We start from the raw sequence: 7,800 nt of genomic DNA on the forward strand, positions 1-7,800 counted from the left end.
AGTTTCAGCCAAGGTCTTGATATCACACACAAATAACTGCTGTGCTTTGGTTAAAAAAAAAAAACAACTTGGACTTATTTTTTGAGTAAAAATTGGCAAACATATTAATCGCTGAAAAGGCAGCAACGTGAGTGGGTCAACTACCTGCTTTTCTCAGAAATCATTTTCTCCCAGTGCACTAGAATCTAAGAGTCCCCAGCCTTGGTCCCTCATGTCATCACTGAGAAAGTGTGTGGAGGACGGACGACAGGGCTGCAGGCCCTCTGACTTGTCCTTACCCCTGAGTCTCAGAGAAAGAGCAGACACTGGGTCCAGATGCTGGGGAAGCTGATACTCAGGAGTCTCTGGGCTGTGGAGACCTGGGCAGGAATCTTTATCCACAGGGGTCTGGTCTGTGCAGGGTCCTGTCCACAGGGACCTGAGGGGAGGATGGGCTTCCAGGCTCGGGCTGAGGTCTATCTGGGCATCACAGATGCATTCGTCCCTTCTGAAACCCAAGCAGTACAAACTGAAAAGAACAAAAATTCAGGGCTAAGTACAGCCATTGCCCCTCCAAGTTAACTGTGATTTGCCCCTAAGCACTTCCTTGGTTTAACCAGGGCCACCAGGTTACCATGGAACCTGAGCTGTCCATTGTGACCTAGTGTGACATCACCCACAGTGTCATAAAGGCCAGGCACAGGAAGACCCCAGCACCCACTCACACTGGTCCCCAGAGGACAGCACCTGGGAAGACCCTGCAGGAGGAAGCAGCTGTGTCACCAGTGGCCCCAATGCCATGGGAGCCCACGCTGCACAGTGAGTGTGTCTCAGCCTCGGCCCCACAGGGGCCCCTGTGCTCTGTGCAGGGAGGATGGAGAATCGTGTCTGGTTTCTAGGTCCTTTCACAGGATGTGGGTGAAATGTCAGAAAAGGTACAGCGGCAGCAGGACAGGACATGGATGTGGACATCCATGAAGGACAGTGGGTCAGGGAAACCCCCCAAGGGACATAAATTCAGGCAGTTCAGCTCATCACTCCCTTGGCTGGGGAGGACTATGCCCGGATGCAGCACCCTAGGCTGGTCCACGCTCTGGGCCGCAGTCTGTGTCAGTGATCAGGGGCCAGCGGGAACGTGATGCTGAGCATGCGGGCACTGGACTCTGGGGGACAGCAGGGGGACAGGTCTCCTCAGTGGGCAGTTGGACCCCAAGACCTTGTGTCTCAGGTGATGCTGGGACAGTGAGGCCTTGAAGAGGAAGACTTCAGTTTTCATGTGGACAGGGGGACACAGTCTGTCATTTCACTCAGATGTGGGATATGACACCAAAAGCCACAAAGATAATAAACACAATCAAAAACACACTCACAGATGCTCACACACTCACACATGGAATGGTGGGTACTAGAGGGGAAGGGAATGCAGGAGCACAAGGAGGGTAGAGGTCACATACAGCATAATGAAACAACATAGGACTTTTGGGGTGACCACACAGTAGAGAACGTAGGTGTTGTATACATGAGGTTGCACACCTCACATTTTATAATGTTATTAACCAATGGCATGCACATGGACGACAGTGTGGTGACTGCCAGGGAGGAGCTGGGATGGTGGAGGAGGTGATGGGGACAAATGGTGAAGGAAGGAGACTTGATTTGGGTGGTGAGCTCACAGCACAGGGTACTGATGGTGTGTTGTACATTGTGCGCCTGAAACTCGTGTAATTCTGTCAATTTATGTCATTCACTAAATTCAATAAAAAGCAAAAGAAACATACAATTAAAAAAATAAAGACATTGTTCTTTTTTTAAATAACACAAGACTGTTTTTGTTTAGTTACCTCAGCTCACTAAGGATCCGGTAGAACATCTATTCAACTTGGCAGTGGACAGTGTTGTATGGTGTTTCCATCAGATATTTAATGAGGAAGAGTTTCTATGAAAATAAAAACATACAAAGACAAACAGTTAAAAAGGCAATTTATGTCAGACAGTCAAGAGACTCTGAATGTCAAGGTGAGGCATCATCAGAGGGTGGCATGAGAACAGTGTAAGGATCCACTGTGTTCCCGGGGCGCAGTCTCAGCATCTGTGGGGAGGGCAGGGATGTTCTCGAATCCCTGCGTGGTGCCCGCAGCAGCAGGTGCGGGGTCTGTGACCTGTAATCACGGGCACGGATCTCCTCCAAGATTCTACCCAAGTGCCCAGTTTCAGAAGAGCTTTATTTCTCAGTGATGCGAACTCAGAAGAAAGTGGAAGGGTCAGTTGGGAGGTGTAACCACATTGTGGAGAAAACTGGAACAATTCAGGACTCATCACAGATTGACAAAATGTGCAGAGAAAACACTCAAAAGTAAGAACAGTAATGGCCTCCCTAGAGCCAGGTGCCACGTTGACCAGACTCAAGTCCCTACAGCACCCTGCAGGTGAGGGACATGGACTGAACCTTAGGAAGTGTGCGACACTTTCTGAGGACTTTCTGACTTGTCCAGTTCATACACTCACAAGTAGCGGAGTATGCATGGGCACGTTTCCTGGTGGGGACAATGGAAGGAACACAAATGTCCATCAGAAGGACGTCACACATTTGAGTCAAGCACGCCGAGTTGCTGCGTTCATAGATGCAGCTTGGCTGCTGGAAAGGTCTCTACCTGTTTGTTAGCAAGTGTGGCTGAAACACGCATAGGAAGATGGCCCACTGTGAGTTACGAAGGGCCCACTGTCCTGTGGTTTCACGTAGGGAACTGAAATCACAAGCTTAGGGACGCTGACGTGCTGGAGGAGACTTACCTACACACCCAGTGGACAGCTACAGGCCATGTACCAGCGCCATCACCCTGCCCCTACACAGCTGACCCTCCACGGAGGGCAGAGATTGGTGGACAGTGGTCGCAGCCAGTTCTGGCAGCTGACTGGCCTGGGTAAATCCCCTCCACTCACCTGCCAACAGTAACCAAGGCTCAACTACAAGAGGAAGGTGTACTTAGCCCACAGGAAGGGTGCACCTGGAGTACCCACCTTGGGATATAGGGGTGGCTGTGCCACTGGACTCTACAGGACACCTACTACGTGAGGCCACACTACCAAGGCACAGAGTCGAGCAGTTCTACCTAATACATAGAAACAAACAAGGGAGGCTGCCAAAATGAGGAGACAAAGAAACAGGGCTCAAATGAAAGAACTGAGGAATCTCCACAAAAAGGTAAGTGATATGGAGACAAGCAATCTATCACATGCAGAGTTTAAAACACCGGCTCTAAGGATGCTCAGGGAACCTAGTGAGGGCCTCCACAGCATGAAAAAGAACCAGGCAGAAATGAAGGATCCACTGATTGAAATAACAAATTACAGGGAGACAACCTGTAATTTGGGTGAAGTTGAAAATCAAATCAATGATTTGGAACATAAGGAACCAAAAACCAGCCAATAAAAAAAAACAAGAAAAAAGAATCCAAACCAATGAGGGTAGTATAAGCAGCCTCTGGGACAACTTCAAGAAGTCCAACAGTGGCATCATAGGGATGCCGGAAGGAGAAGAGAAAGAGCAAGACATTGGAAATCGATTTGAAAAGTTCATGTAAGAAAACCTCCCTACTTTGGTGAAAGAAACAGACATGCAAGTCCAGGTCGCAGAGCCCCAAACAAGATGATGCAAAGAGGCCCACTCCAAGACACATCATAATTAAAATGTCAAAGCTTCAAGAGAGAATCTTAAAAGCAGCAAGGGAAAAGAAGTTAGTTATCCACAGGAGAATTCCCATAGACTGTCAGCTGATTTCTCAAAAGAGACTTTGCAAGCTAGAAGGGACTGGCAAGAAATGTTCATGAAAAGCAGGGACCTATAGCCAAGATGGCTCTACCAGAAAAGCTATCCTTTAGAATCAAAGGGCAGATGAAGTCTTCCCAGACAAGAAACACTAAAGAAGTCCATCATCAGCAAACCATGATTATATGAAACCAGTATTATATGAAATGTTAAAAGGATTTACTTAAGATCAAAACTATAAACAATAAAATGGCAAAAAATACATTATCTATCAACAACTGAATCTAAAAACCAACTAGCAAACAAGAAGAGCAGAGACAGAATCCTGGTTATGGAGAGCATTTTGATGGCTGCCAGGTGGGAGGGGGCTGTGGGCGATGGGTGAAGAGGTGAGGGGATTAAGAGGCACCAATAGGTAATTACTGAATATCCACGGGGATGTAAAGGACAGTATAGGAAATGGAGCAGCCAAAGAACTTACATGCATGACCCAGGGACATGAACAATGGTGGCGGGACTGCCTGAGGGAGTGGAGGTTGTGGGGTTCAGGGGTAAAGGGGGAAAAATCAGGACACCTGTAATAGCATAATCAATAAAATGTCAGTTTAAAAAAGTGGTGTATCCGTCATTTCACCTGGGCAAACACTTATGACACACATCACTTACTGCATTTTGTCATGTATAATGTGCACTTATTTGCCCAAATTTTTGAGGGAAAAATAAGGAGGCACATTATACATGCGTAGTACTGAATTACCTTCTATCTCTTCTTGTGTTTTGTAATTATTTGTTTCATAAAATTTCTTTTACCATAATATGTTAAAAAAAAACAAATGATAAAAATCCTTTATAATACATAAAGGGAAGAATCTAAATATAAATAAATTAAAACATTAAAACCAATTTTTCCTTCCTGAATGTTTGGGCCAAAAACATGTGTGAATGGCCCAAATGACTGTCTGCAGTCTGTCTCTCTCTCAGTCTGCACCGGTGGGCCTGGGGGGGCTCCCGATGAGTGTGGGCAGGGGAGGAAAGCCGTGGCCTGGTGTCCAGGTCATGTAGCACGATAGAGAGGCACCTCCAGGAAGTGGACCTCTGCAACATGACAGACCATCTGGGGGACATTCGTGAAGGACAGAGGGTCAAGAAAAACCTCCCATGGGAGCTCATGCCCCTCATCATTAACTTTGATAGGGAGCATAAATGACCAGAGACACAAGTACATGATTTCTCTCCTCTGGCTAATATTTTACTTCATTTTTATTACTATTTTTAGAGAGAGAATGGGGAGAGAGAAACAGAGAGAGACAAACACATCTGCACAACACATTCACTGGTTGATTTTTGAATGTGTCCTGGCAGGGGAATCAATGTGCAACCTTGGCCTATTGGGAAGCTGCTCGAACCATGGGAGCTGCCTGGCTAGGGATGGCCAGTATTTTCAATCAACACTTAGAAACTTCAAGGAAACAGGTTAATATGGTTGACAACAAAACAGGGGAAGAGGTATGCAGAAAGATCTCTCTCTCCATGGGAGAAAACTCAGGTGACACATGTCTGTCCTGTGATTCCTACCACACGGTGACCTCACAGAGGAGGACACTGGAAATCAAGTGGACAAGATGACACATTCTGTCCTTTTACTTCTATAAAAGGTATAAATGAAAACCACACACAACAGACACACTCACAGAGCAGTACGGTTGATTACAGAGAAAAAGGGGGTGAGGTAGGACGAAGGGACTAAAGGGGTCAAACCCCAGGGACAGAGGAGACCAGACTTTGGACAGTGAGCACAGACAGAGTGGGCAGACGTCACTTTACAAATTGTCCACGTGAAGTTTATATACATTAACCAAAGGTACCCCATACATTTCATAATAAACATACTTAACAGACCCTTTATTGAAGACATGTTTCATTTCTTCCAACAGAAATATGTTTTTGTTTACCTACCTTTTGTTCACTAAGGATCAGGTGTATCATCTGTAGACTCGGTAGTAGGAGGTGCAGTGTGTGGTGTCACCATTGGATGGTCCATGAGCAACAGTGTCTGTGAAAATGAACGAAAACCTATCAATAAGAATTAAAAACAAATTTCTGCTTCTAGACAGCCAATCAGGACAACATCTAAGTCTGGGGCCACAGCATGACTCGATGCAGCACTGAGGCCCGCTAGGGCAGAACCACGGGCGTCCTGGTCTCTAATTCCAGTGTCCGTGCTGACAGCAGAGACGAGCGGAGGAGTTTCTGAGTGGCCCAGAGACCCGAACGCTGACAGGCTCTTCAGAGTCACCTGGGACGGTCTCTGTGATTTATATGCAAGACTCCAGATTCAGCTTCAAGAGCTTCAGGAAAAGACTTGTGTTAGTTCTCAATGATTCCAAGCCAGATGTTGGAAAACTTAGAATCGTTAATTGTAGAGAAGTCACTGATATTGGAGTAAACTAGAATAATTCGGGACTTGTTATAGACTGGAAAATGTGCAAGAGGAAATGCACATGTGTAAGAATGCTAGTGCCTCTCCTGTGGCCCTGGCTGCCTTATCCTCAGGTCCCTGCAGGGCCGTAAAGGTGAGGGACAGACAGGGAACCATGAGGAAGTGTGCTCCACTAGAACACAACCTGCGTTTTGAAATCTGTAAGTCTGCAAATAATGAATGGTGTACGCTAATGATAAAAAGAAATATACATTTGATATAGATGAATTTATTAATTTGGGCCCACGAGGCAGAGATTCTGCATTTATATCTGTAGCTGTATCTGGGCCAACAGAGAAGGCTCTGAATGTTCTGGGGATGGTTGACTCAAGAAAGCACTCAGTGACGGCCCAGAAACTGTGACAAGAAAAGGTACTGGTCCTTCCTTTGATGTGGAGGCGGGACTCCAAGAGCTTAGGGGGACAGGCATGATGGAGTGGGTTTGTCTTTTAAGTCCTGTTTTGCAATCTGGGAGTGTCCACATGGCATACCAACCAGCAGCACATTGAGAAATACATTTTTGAGAACAAAGAAAATATTTGAAGGCCTCCGTGTTTACTCTTCTCTCAAGGCCACACCTGGCATGAAAATGAAGCCTCCCAATAATGAAATCTAATGTGACAGAGAGCAGGTTCACAGCTGTGGGGAAGGGCTCGATGGATGGCAGGGGGAGGGGTAGGAGCTTGAGTGAAAATATGAAAGATAAACCCATAGACAGAAAACACTTTAGTGTTTGTTGCTGAAGGGGGAGGAGCAGAGAGAAGGGCAGAGGGGTGATAAATGGTGAAAAAAAGACTTGACTTAAGGTAGTAAATGCACAACAGAATGCATAGATGATGTAAAATTGTGCACCAAAGCCCTATATCATTTTGTTAACCAGTGTCACGCCAAGAATCATCTGCGGATAAATTGGGTCCTGGGGTACCAGGGGGGCTAAGGGCCCCGACCTATCACTAAATACTCGGTAGATCTGATCACCTAGGAGATAGCAAATCAAAGTATCATGAAATGAGTCTGATAGGTACTGACCTGCGGGGTTGGCTCATTAATCCAGGAGCTCTTGGAAGTGAAGACAGCAAGCCCCCCGCATTCATATGTGACCTGTATAAGCAGAAACATTCTGGGTAAAGTGAACAGTGGTGTAGCTGGAATCATAGACATTCTGTCCCTTAACCAATACGCTGTCCTGCACCAGTTATACTTTTAGAATTCTTTAGGGAAGGAAAGACCAGATCCTCCGTACAAAATCCCAACAGACAACAGAACATTTCTCCTGTCAACCTTCCTTCATCCCCAAGAAAATGAGAGCCTGTACCAGGGGGACTGTATATTGGAGAGAAAGCAGAGAAACAGATAATCCACAGACGACAGGACCCTGGCTCTGAACTACACTTGGGCTAGGAATCCACAGTTTCACCGTCACTGTCCACTAACACTTGGAGCTTTTTCAGGCAGGTGAACAGTGGAATTTTAGCTTACGACCATTTGGAAATGGCCTAATGTTATTGGGCCCATTCTATAATTGACCCCTCGATCTAGAACACGTAAGAGAAACAGACATAGGAGCTGAAAGAAC

At 46.2% G+C, this 7,800-nt stretch overlaps 1 long non-coding RNA gene across 1 annotated transcript; it reads right to left on the reverse strand.

Annotated features, from left to right (window-relative positions):
• Positions 1-294: 294 nt before the first annotated feature.
• LOC123479861 (uncharacterized) lies at positions 295-7,324 on the reverse strand. Its single transcript, XR_006655644.2, has 4 exons — positions 7,254-7,324; positions 5,702-5,798; positions 1,821-1,915; positions 295-508 (listed from the first exon to the last, which is right to left on the reverse strand). It is a non-coding gene; the product is annotated as an uncharacterized lncRNA (long non-coding RNA).
• Positions 7,325-7,800: the final 476 nt, after the last annotated feature.

The sequence above is a fragment of the Desmodus rotundus genome, chromosome 10 (genome assembly GCF_022682495.2).
Source record: "Desmodus rotundus isolate HL8 chromosome 10, HLdesRot8A.1, whole genome shotgun sequence".
Classification (NCBI taxonomy): Eukaryota; Metazoa; Chordata; class Mammalia; order Chiroptera; family Phyllostomidae; genus Desmodus; species Desmodus rotundus.